This window comes from Lissotriton helveticus, chromosome 6, assembly GCF_964261635.1.
Source record: "Lissotriton helveticus chromosome 6, aLisHel1.1, whole genome shotgun sequence".
Lineage (NCBI taxonomy): Eukaryota > Metazoa > Chordata > Amphibia > Caudata > Salamandridae > Lissotriton > Lissotriton helveticus.
In genome coordinates this window covers 608,192,317-608,205,503 of record NC_136067.1, presented here as the reverse complement: position 1 = coordinate 608,205,503, position 13,187 = coordinate 608,192,317, and positions in this window count along the sequence as shown.

The window sequence follows — 13,187 nt, the reverse complement described above, 5'->3', positions numbered from 1 at the left end:
AAATGGCTCTTACACGATTTGGCCTTGTGGAAACGTGTGGTAGAGAGCGAGAAGTCATTTATTGTATGTAACATATTTTTCAAAACGATGGAGGTTTTCTTTCAGAAAGTGGCGGGCTGAAAATAATAGCAGCACAACAGAGTGTAAGCTGTTCATAGGACATCATTCGACGTCATGGAAAGTAAGTTAATTTTAAGGAGTTCTGATTTCTGATTTGTCATGTTGTATGGGTTTTTTAAACACAATCATTTTGATTGTGTTTTTTTTTCCCCGCTGTCATATGATGAATACCTTCAAGTCACTGTTTTTAGTGAAATTTGATAAATTCTGAGAACAGCAAAAATAAACCATTTAACATGTATAATTAATTCTGTACTTTTTGTATTTATGATATACATTTAGAAATGTGTAGTAGACATGAAGAAGCTGAGGCTTCTGTAAGTGTCAAAGTTGTTGCATACAGTGCTCACATTCTACGTAGTCTTTCATATGATAGACTACATTTCCACAATGAGATACCTAAGCAAAGGAAACACAGGTGATGTGATTGTGGAATGAGCAAAAAAAATTGCACGTTTTTCAATTACATTACCTGTGTTTCCTAACATTACACATCACATTGTGTAGATAAGGTTTAGGCCTGTTCCAGGAGATAGAGGAGGTCTGACATTTGTTGAAGAGTGCAGTGCACATGAGTCACTTCGTTGGTAGGCCTGCACATGTATTATCTACTCTGTACTTTTCAAGAAGCCTAAATTTCATCTGCAAAACTGAGTAGGACTCACCTGAAAAAAATCTGTGGATAGGCTACACCTTATCAGCATCTAGAAACAATCATTTAAAATGTTAAGGGCAGTTTTATGAAGGCTGTGTGCCTCTTTTGCGCCGCTGTTCCGTCACTTTTGTGACGCAGCAGCAGTGTAAAAGATGCACCATGTTGCAAGATAGGCCTCAGTTCATTTCCAGCAAGATACCGTCAGTTTAAAATGTATATAATTAGGACTGTGTAGGGGGCATGCAGAAGCTGAGGCTTCAGTAAGTGTCAAAGTTGTTGCATGCAGTGCTGCACTTCTGCGTACTCTTTCATATGCTGGACTACATCTGCACAATGAGATACCTAACCAAAGGAAACACAAGTGATGTGATTGTGAAATGAGCAAAAGAAATTGCACGTTTTTCAAATACATTACCTGTGTTTCCTAACATTACGAATCACATTGTGCAGATGAAGTTTAGGCCTGACCAGGGAAACAGAGGAGGTCTGAACTTTGTTCAAGAGGGCAGTGGACATGACTCACTTTATTGGTAGGCCTGCACATGTATTATCTCCTCTGTACTCTTCAACAAGCCTAAATTTCATCTGCAACCCTGAGTAGGCCTCACCTGAAACAAACGTCTGGATAGGACACACCTTATTGCCATCCTGAAACAATCATTTAAAATGTTAGGAACAGTTTTATGATGATTGTGCACCTCTTTTGCGCTGCCATTGCGTCACTTTTGTGAGACAACAGCAGTGCAAAAGATGCACCATGTTCCAAGATAGGCCTCACTTCATCTGCATCAAGATACTGTTAGTTTAAAATGTATATCTTTAGGACTGTGTAGGGGGCCTGGAGAAGCAGAGGCTTCTGTAAGTGTCAAAGTTGTTGAAAAACTGTTTGTCCTTCAATCTTTTCCCTTGTCTTTTCTAATTTTTAAATACATGTTTTAATATTTTTCAAATGTTTGTTCTCTCTTTCACAGATTGAAAGTATAAAAATAACAAGTGACTAAGTTAACGACAATTATAAGGTAAATGTTTTGTACTCTTTTCGTTACATTTCTATCACATTTAACTACTATTAGTTCCACTGCTTCATTTCTTTAACCCTCACTTTCCTGCCTTTGCTACTTCCCTCATTCCTTTCTCTATTACTTACTTACTCTACTCCTTCCACTCCTTTTCTCAGTCCCTCTCTTCTCATAGTTCCTCACTCTTGTTCACTCACTCCGTCTCTATTACTCTCAGTGTCTCTGACTGATCACTCTTTCACTACTTGTTCATTATACTTTCTCTGTGTAGTTGAAGCACACTAAGGGACATATTATGAATACAGCCAATAAAATTATTGCTGCTTTTATCGGTAGAAAACTGCTGCAAAAGCGGCTTTAGCGGCAGTTTTCTGCCGCAAAAGCGGCTTTAGCGACACATTTCTGCCAATAAAAGCTGCGAAACTTTTAATGCCTATGTTGATAATATGCCCCTATGTTATTTACATTTCTTTGCTGTTTCAATTATTCCTTTTCTGTTACTTCTTCTTTTCTGTTTCTGTTTTTTCTCTCTGTTATTCCACATGTTTTAATCTTATTTTGAACATTCACTCACATTCTCTAAGAAACTCTTCTTTGTTATTCTTCTACTCTCCTTTTTTTCTTTCACTTCCTTATCTATTTTGTTTTTCACAATTATACCCTCTTCCATCTTTTCTTCGGTAAATAGATCTATTAAACAGTATCTCTGGTTTAGTCCCTATAGCTGTCTTTCTTTTAACATTACTCTCTGTTTACTTCCCTTATACTTACTCTTCTTTTTTTTTTTTTTTATTTTTGGTTCGCTCCCGGTTCGCGTACCGGGGAGCGAACCGGGAAGCGAACCAAAAGAAATAGAGGTTGCCAGAGTGCTAAACATTCTAGCAATTTTTTTATAAAGGGGAGGTAGTTCTGAAAAGAACTTTTTTTTAATGTTTTTGTTGTTTTATATATATATATTTTTTTTTCTGAACATTTTTTTTTTTTTTTGTATTTTTTGAACAATTTTATGTTTTTTTGGTTTTTTGGGGGGGAAACAACGAAAAACAGGCATTAGAAAGGGCTCAACAGGAGCAAATTTTTTTTATTTTTTGGGGCGTTTTGAGCACTTGTGGTTTTCATATGCTCTGTTTATCAAATTGATACTCATGTTTGCACATGAGAGTAAGTTACCACAATAAAGACACACTATCTTCATGTGCACAAAATTTTCTTGAATGTTTGGCACTGTTTCCCGTGCCTCTGGCCCCGACAGAGTTACCTGTGCCGATGTACTGGCCACAGGAGTTGGTGGGTTGTCTTGGAGGTCACGCATCTCTGCCATGCTGTAATTCAGAGGATGCCACCTCTGCATATGACGGTGCATAGTATAGTTGCCGAAACTATACTTTTTATTTGTGCCTCTAGATAAATCTTCTTTGCATATGAGGCATGTCACATGGCGAGCATTCACTTTTTTTGTCCTTGAGGATAAGAAATAAACTGCCAAATAAAACTATTTTTGTGGTGAGATATACGGGGCTCCTCACGTAAAAACTGTCTTGGCTGTACTTCCTCTTCCTCTTCTTCATCCTCTTCCTCCTCTGTGTTGGGAAGGAACTGTGGAGGTGGTCCTCTCTTCCTTGGTGGTGGTGGTGGTGGTGGGGGTGCACCAGCTGCAGCTACTACTGAAGCCATTTTCTACTAAGCAAAATAGGTCTTCCTTTCACAAAGTTGAAAGTCAGAGTGAGAAAAAAGGTGGGGGCTTTCATCATTTTGGAAAAAAAATAGTTCTAAACCAATGAAAAGTGTTATTTTTAGGTCACATGACCTAGCCTTACATCATTAGGAAACCAAAAGTGAAATGAACCAATGAAAAGTTTTATTAACAAGTCACATGACCTGTTCCGCTTACGTTACGCGCTGCGGGCCGCCCCCGGATCGCTTCCGGGGAGCTGCGCTTCGCGCCTCGGTTCGCGTACCGGAGCACTTCCGGGTGCGCTAACGCGGCGCGTCATAAGACGCATTACGCGACAACGCGATACGTCGCGCTTCCGCGGCGCGTCACGATGTTGATTTCTAACGCGGCAGTTCCGCAAACGGAACGTTTACCGGTTCGCGTACCGAGTCGCGGCACCAAATTGAGCTAACGGGAAGCTACCCGGTTCGCGGACCGGGAGCGAACCAAAACATAATAATAACATTTTTTTTTATTAATAAACATATAAAATATATTTTTTGATTTAAAGAAGAATACATTTTAAAGCTTTTGATATTTGCTATTAAAAAACCATTGAAATTCACAGAAAAAACCATAGGTTATAGACCATATATAGTTAGGAATTAGCATTTACAAAACCTTGAAAATTCACTGAAAAAACCATAGGTTATAGACCATATATAGTTAGGAATTAGCATTTAAAAAACCTTTTTTTTACTCACACAAAACCATTGAAATTCCATATATAGTTAGTTGTACTAACTATATATCGCGCACCCGCAATCCACTGCTGATCATGTCACATATTACATCATTCATGACATGGTCAGTGACATCACTGATGACATCACTGATGACATCTCAAATGACATCACTGATGACATCACTGATGACATCTCAAATGACATCACTGATGACATCACTGATGACAACATCCAGTGACTGTATGTTTCTGTAAAGTTAAAATATGTCTTACATATTGAAGAATGAGTGGATTTATAAATGTCTGGATGAAGGATTTATTAGGTGCATGACTGACTGTATGAGTGACTGATTAAATGTGTCTCACTGAGTGCATGGGTTAGTGACTAAACTGTTTTACTTTGTGCATCATTATGTCTGTTGTTCTGTAAACTGCTGCATGTGTTGATCAGTAGCTATATGAGTTACTATATGGGTTATTGGTTGATTGCCTAAGTATTTGTATGGGAGACTGAGTGTGTGTGTGGGTGGCTGGGAGGTGTATAACTCTGTGCATAGATGTGTGAGCAGTTGATTCACTAGATGTATGGGTTCAAAAGTGCATGTGGAAACAGCTGTATGTGCGGTTGACTGTGTGCATGAGTGTATTGGTGAGTGAATGGATATCTAAGTGCTACATGTCAAAGTAAGTACATATGTAAAACACAGTACATGTGAGAGTTGACATATATAAATAACTATGCATAAGAGCCAGTGAATGTGTGAGTGGCTGTATGAATCATTGTGAACTTGTATCAGGGATTGTATAAGAGAGTAAATATGTGTTAGTATATGTTTGAATAAGTAAGGTGTGTATAACTGTATAGTTGAGGAAATGGATGTGAGATTGATTCTTTGCATGACTGACTAGGTGTGTGAGTAACTCCATGGATGAGTGACAGTCTTTGAGTGTCTGTTTACACTGAGTGTATCTAAGTTTTTATTAGAGTCTGAAGAGATTCATCGTATTATCACATGACTAATGTCATCAGTGATGTCATCAGTGATGTCTTTTGAGATGTGATCAGTGATGTCATCAGTGATGTCATCGGTGATGTCATTTGAGATGTCATCAATGATGTCATCAGTGATGTCATCAGTGATATCATCAATGATGTCATTTGAGATGTCATCAGTGATGTCATCAGTGATGTCATCAATAATGTCATTTGAGATGTCATCAGTGATGTCATCAGTGATGTCACTGACCATGTCATGAATGATATAATATGTGACATGATCAGCAGTGGATTGCGGGTGCGCGATATATAGTTAGTACAACGACACCCAGCTCATCCTCTCCCTATCCAACGAGCCCAACACCGCCAGACGCAACTTTCAAGAAGGCATGGAAGCCGTCGCCAACTGGATGAAAAACAGCTGCCTACAACTAAACACCAACAAAACAGAAGTACTCATCATGGGCCCAAACCCCGACGCCTGGAGTGATACCTGGTGGCCCACCGCCCTCGGAAACCCGCCAACCCCCACAGACCACGCACGCAACCTGGGAATCATCCTGGACTCCGAGGTCAAAATGGACCGCCAGATCAACTCTGTCTCATCTTCCTTCTTCCACACCCTCCGCCTCCTTCGTAAGACCTTCAAATGGATCCCCCTCGAACACCGAAAGACAGTCACTCACGCCCTGGTCACCAGCAGACTCGACTACGGCAACGCACTCTACGCTGGAATAAACAAAAACCTCATCCGCAAGCTACAGAACATCCAGAACGCCGCCGCAAGACTGGTCCTCAACCTGCCAAAACACTGCCACATCTCCCAGCACCTGCGCACACTCCACTGGCTCCCCGTCGAGGCGAGAATCACCTTTAAGATGCTCACCCACGCACACAAGGCCCTCCACGGCACCGGACCAGCATACCTGAACAGCCGACTCAAATTCCACGCACCCCAAAGGACCCTACGATCAGCCCAGCTTTCCTACGCTGTGGTCCCCCGCACCAGAAAGACCAGATCGGGAGGCCGCTCCTTCTCCTTCCTCACGGCCAAAGCATGGAACGCCCTTCCGCTCCACCTCAGACAGACAACATCGCTCCCCATCTTCGCAAGAAATCCTCAAAACCTGGCTCTTCGACAGACCCCCTCCTTGATGGAATGGAACCTGCACCCCTCCAACTCCCCCCCCACCCCTAGCGCCTTGAGATCCTTACGGGTGAGTAGTCGCGCTTTAACAAACTCCTGATTGATTGATTGTATATGGAATTTCAATGGTTTTGTGTGAGTAAAAAAAAGGTTTTTTAAATGCTAATTCCTAACTATATATGGTCTATAACCTATGGTTTTTTCAGTGAATATATATATATATGTATTAACAAATCAATTTGTATGTTTGCTTTTTTACTTACATTAATTATTTTTTAATTTTAAGGTTATTTAAGTATTTTAAGAATGTTTAAGTTAATTATATTTATTGTTTCATTAATTTTTAATTAATTTAAAGCATTTTAAAAAATTCGATATTTTGACTTACTATATTTTTTACATCAATATTTTTCATTCAATATTTTTGTACTTACCTGTTTGGAGATAGGAGGTCGATATTTTGGTATTCTATATTTTTACCTCGATATTTTTGTAATTCGATATTCTTGACGTCGATATTGTTTTAGTGATCCGTACCATGTTTTGCGACCAAAATTGCGGTCACAAATACTCGCAAATTACCACCTACTTCAAGTAGGAAGTAATGCATTTGCAAGTGGGAAGAGGTCCCCAGGGGACCCCTTCTCCTTTGCAAATGCATGCAATATTATTTTGTAAGGGTAGACAGTGGTCCCGAAAACATGACTGCCCTCAAGAACGCCAGTCGCGAACACCACCAGCTGGTCCGCACCACCAAAAGAGCATTGTTCAAAGAGTGGCCAGACAGCAACACCCACAACAGCAAGAAACTCTTCAGCATCGCCAAAGAGCTCTCCAACCCCAGTGCCAGCAACAACGTCATCACACCATCACAAGACCTCTGCAACTCCCACGCCACGTTCTTCCACCGCAAAATCGCAGACATACACGACAGCTTCGGACCCCAGACACCGCCTCCATTCTCCGAACCACCGACCCCCACCACCATCCTTAGCACCTGGACCCCCATCAGCACTGAAGACACCACCCACATCATGAACACCATCCACTCTGGCTCCCACTCTGACCCTTGCCCCCATCACATCTTCAACAAAGCCGACATCTTCATCGCTCCCCACCTCCGGGACATCATAAACAACTCCTTCATGTCAGCCACCTTCCCTGAGAGCTGGAAGCACGCAGAAATTAACGGCCTTCTGTAGAAACCCACAGCGGACCCCAAAGACCTCAAGAACTTCCGCCCCATCTCTCTTCTTCCCTTCCCAGCTAAAGTCATCGAGAAGACCGTCAATAAACAGCTGACTGCTTTCCTCGAGGCAAACAACTCGCTCGATCCGTCCCAGTCCGGATTTCGAGCCAACCACAGCACCGAGACCTCCCTCATCGCAGCCACCGACGACATCAGGACCCTGGCGGACAACGGAGAAACAACCGCTCTCATCCTCCTAGACCTCTCATCTGCCTTCAACACCGTCTGCCAACGCACCATATTAACCCGCCTCTTCAACACAGGTATCCAAGGAAAGGCTCTGGACTGGATCACCTCGTTCCTCTCCGACAGAACCCAGAGTCCACCTAACTCCTTTCCGATCAGCAGCCACCGAGATCATCTACGGCGTACCCCACGGCTCCTCGCTCAGCCCAACTCTCTTCAACATCTACATGAGCCCCCTCGCCGCCATCGCATGCAAACACAACATCAACATCATCTCCTATGCCGACGACACCCAACCGATACTCTCCCTCACCAAAGACCAAGCCACTGCCAAAACTAACCTCCAGGAAGGAATAAAAGACGTCACAGAATGGATGAAACTCAGTTGCCTGAAGTTGAACCCAGACAAGACGCAGGTCCTCATCCTCGGACAATCTCCTTCCCCCTGGGACGACTTCTGGTGGCCCACAGCGCTGGGCGCTGCACCAAAACCCATGGACCACGCACGCAACCTGGGATTCATCCTGGACTCCTCCCTCACAATGGCCAAGCAAGTCAACGCCATCTCGTCATCTTGCTTCAACACTCTGCGCATGCTCCATAAGATCTTTCGGTGGATTCCCACCGAAACCAGAAAAACCGTCACCCAGGCCCTCGTCACCCGCCGACTGGACTACGGAAAGGCCCTATACATAGGAACCACAGCCAAACTTCAGAAACGACTCCAGCGCATACAGAACGCCTCCGCACGACTCATCCTCAACATCCCCCGCCACAGCCACATATCCGCCCACTTGAGAAACCTGCACTGGCTCCCTGTCAGCAAGAGGATCACGTTCAGGCTCCTCACCCACACACAGAAAGCACTCCACGACAATGGCCCCGAATACCTCAACAACCGCCTCTCGTTCTACACCCCCATCCACCAGCTACGCTCTGCCAGCCTCGTCCTCGCCACCGTCCCACGAATCCGGAGAACCACCACCGGAGGAAGATCGTTTTCCTACCTGGCAGCCAAAACTTGGAACTCCCTCCCCACACACCTACGACTGATCGAGGATCACCTCACCTTCAGGAAACACCTCAAGACCTGGCTCTTCGAGCAGTAGCGACACCCTCCCACCTCTCCCTCCAGCGCCTTGAGACCCTCACGGGTGAGTAGCGCGCTCTATAAATTTATTGATTGATTGATTGATGGTTTCCATGTGGATGAGAAAAGCTGTATGCCTGATTGCTGATTATGAAAAGTTACAATAAAGGCAGTAGTCCTGACATATTAATTGTGAAAAACATATGTTAATGTCAATAGGTATTCATCATGAATTGCTATTATTCTGAATTAAAGCCCACAGATTTGTGTTATATAGAATCTCACAAAATACCTTGGTAGGCAATGGTTTGGTGCTGCTTGGTCCTTCTAACAAACTGTGTGTCTTCAAGATAACAAAATCCTTGTTAAGCCTGAAGGGAATGTATGTTGCTTTGCCAATTCTAACTTCGAGTACTGTGTAATTTTATGACTGTATACCTGATAGTTGCCTTGTGGGAAGGTTTATGTACGTTGAAAAGCCAATGATAACTGATGCAGACCTGAATGATAAACTATGAAAAATGTTTCTGTAGAAATAGAACTAATCTGTTTTTTTGGGGGAAAGGTATGATAAACACAATGTACCTGACATATTGATAATGAAAAATATATTTTAAAACAAATAGACAATTTAGGATTGATTGATATTTCTCTGTATTAAAGATAATAGACAGGGATTTCACTACATTAAGGGGTCGATTCCGATTCGGGAAAATGTGCTCCGATTAGCTGTACGAGCGTTTTTCCCTTACGAATCGTGTACCTACAACGTCCCCGTACGAACAAGCAAGTACGATCCTAACCCAAAGCATCACTCCGTACGACTCGTACCAAACACCTTACAACTAGAAAGTACATACGGATTGTATCCGGGTGACGCGGTATGCTATGTCCGAACGTAAATAGGCCACTCTTTCCGGACCAGGAAGTACGATCCGTGTTGACGACACTCCGTACGGCCCTTTTGCTACGGGAGCCGTAAAAGCAGAGTCCGGCCCGAACCCCACCCCGGCACGCGACATACACGACAAGAATCCCATTGTCCGTGTCATACCAGCCGTGTACGCCTTCGACCTCGTACATAGAAATCGACGATGGCGCAGACGGTGAAGACAACCTACCGCAACAACGAAGTATACCTGTACGGTGCGATACACGCGCACATCACCATTGCAACAGTGAAACGTGCCGCACATACGCCATTAATGTCGGTGTACGGTGCGCCACACGGTATCGCATATCACCATTACAATAGTGATACATGCAGCATATATGCCATTAATGTCGGGGTCAGGTTGCGCCACACGCAGGCGCATATCACCATTGCAATAGTGAAACGTGCCGCACATACGCCATTAATGTCGGAGTACGGAGCGCCACACGCTATCGCATATCACCATTGCAATAGTGAAATGTGCCGCACATACGCCATTAATGTCGGGGTAAGGTGCGCCACACGCAGGCGCATATCACCATTGCAATAGTGAAACATGCCGCACATACGCCATTAATGTCGGGGTAAGGTGTGCCGCACGCACGAGAATATCAACATTGCAATAGTGATACGTGCCGCACACAGGTCTGTAAATTCTGGGTACAGTGCGCCACACGCTATCGCATATCACCATTGCAATAGTGATACGTGCAGCACACACGTCTGCAATGTATGTATACGGTGCGTCACATCTGAGTGGTGGGTGGAAAAGACTCCCAGCAGTGCCTAAAAGCATTGGGGGTGGGTGCTGAGGACTCCCAGCAGTGCCCAGCAGTGCCTAACAGTATTGGAGTTGGGTGTACAGGACTCCCAGAAGTGCCCAGCAGTGCCTAACAGTATTGGGGGGGTGCAGAGGACTCCCAGCGGTGCTCAGCACTGCCCAACAGTATAGGGGGTGGGTGCCGAGGACTCCCAGCAGTGCCCCGACATAGGAGGGGTGGGTGCACAGGACTCCCAGCAGTGCCCAGCAGTGGCTAACAGTATTGGGGGTGGGTGCACAGGACTCCCAGCAGTGCCCAGACATAGGAGGGGTGGGTGCAGAGGACTCCCAGCAGTGCCCAGACATAGGAGGGGTGGGAGCACAGGACTCCCAGCGGTGCCCAGACATAGGAGGGGTGGGTGCAGAAGACTCCCAGCCGTGCCCAGCAGTGCCCAACAGTATAGGGGTGGGTGCAGAGGACTCCCAGCAGTGCCCAGCAGTGCCCAACAGTATAGGGGGTGGGTGCAGAGGACGCCCAGCAGTGCCTAACAGTATTGGGGGTGGGTGCACAGGACTCCCAGCAGTGCCTAACAGTATTGGGGGGTGCAGAGGACTCCCAGCTGTGCCCAGCAGTGCCCAACAGTATAGGGGTGGGTGCAGAGGACTCCCAGCAGTGCCCAGCAGTGGCTAACAGTATTAGGGTGGGTGCACAGGACTCCCAGCAGTGCCCAGACATAGGAGGGGTGGGTGCAGAGGACTCCCAGCAGTGCCCAGACAAAGGAGGGGTGGGTGCACAGGACTACCAGCAGTGCCCAGACATAGGAGGGGTGGGTGCAGAAGACTCCAAGCAGTGCCCAGCAGTGCCCAACAGTATAGGGTGTGGGTGCAGAGGACTCCCAGCAGTGCCCAGCACTGCCCAACAGTACAGGGGGTGGGTGCTGAGGACTACCAGCAGTACCCAGCAGTGCCTAACAATATTGGGGGTGGGTGCACAGGACTCCCAGCAGTGCCCAACAGTATAGGGGGTGGGTGCACAGGACTCCCAGCAGTGCCCAGACATAGGAGGGGTGGGTGCACAGGACTCCCAGCAGTGCCCAGACACAGTAGGGGTGGGTGCACAGGACTCCCAGCAGTGCTCAGTCATAGGGGTGTGCATTTCCAACATCATACAACAACTACATGCCTGTATGTGTACATCCCTAACCTGTAACACTCATGATAGTTGCATATCAACACATCACTCACAGCAGTGACCTACTCCATGGAGAATGGTATCCTGTCACACACTGGGTGACGCACCACATGTGGTTATTTTGTCAGATCCTACAGGCATATCCACCCATGTAGTTTGCTGGCACACACACACCCCTTCATCATGACTCAGCTACTGTGTGTAGTCATGTGAAAGACGACCAAACAAATGAAGCACAAATGGACTAATAAAGTGTCATGTACATCCCGGACATGATGTGAATGTCCAGGTGGTGAAACATGTACTCCCTCATGGAAGGAACAGGGTTGAAAACCCCTAGATACAAAGCACCCACATGTGTTTTGTGTGCACAAATGTCAACTTTTGCAATCTGAATCATGAGGTCAAGGCCGATAACATTGTCATGCATAGTGTGAAAAATTATGATGGACTCCCTGAAGGCATTACTACACACTACAAACCCAAGCACAGTGAGTAGCATGGATGGCACTGACCAATTATCTGATTTCATTTGTGAGCAGGCATGGCCATTGCCGAAGGGAATGTACAAATCTATGGGAAATCCATACAAAAGTCACCACAACAATTGTGCAACTGTCTGTAGTGAAGATCTCATGTGTCACTGAGGAAGGGACACTCTTTCGGATAATGTCTGTATTCAAACTGCACACACACCAATCTAGATCAATTGCTGCAACATTGGGATAGCACAGAGATACCATGGTCCACCTCATTCCCATCTGAAAAATAGACATCTTTCACAATACCAAAACATTAACATTACACCAACTCATAGGCACACCGCACCTAAAGCAATTCCATGAAATGCAATAGCTCAGAATGAAAAATAAAATGCTTTATTCAGCGCCATAATGTAAATGAATAAATAAATGAGTCCAGGGTTACTTTGTTTGCTGGTTGCTGCTAAGCGCTACGCTGGTCACGCGCTCACTCACCGCATCTGCTCCTTGCACTTTGGAGCTCGCCGCACCCGCTCCGCGGGTGCCGCTTCGTCGAGGGACCGAGTGCTGACTCTGCTCGTTTCCTGTGGGGGCACATCTGACGGGAACTCGGGGCCAACAACGCTACAGGGCTGCGAGTGTGCAGGGACTACCTGACCCAGGTGTCCCTGCGAGACCGAGACCAGCTTCCGGTCCGCTCTCCCTGTAGCTCCACCCCCCGCCCTTTTCCACCAACTATAAACAGTGTTTGTTCTCCCGCAGCCCGGGGCTAAGAGCGGGCCGTTTGAGGCCGTTCGAGGTCTAAGAGGTCTGGGCTGGGCTACCCCCCTGCCCGGTGCATTACACAGTTTTATTGTTTTTGTATTTATTGTTTTCTTTATAATCTGTATAATGTGCACATGGGGCAGCCGTAGCAAAACCCTCATGGCTGCGAGCAATTCCAACAGAACCTTGGAT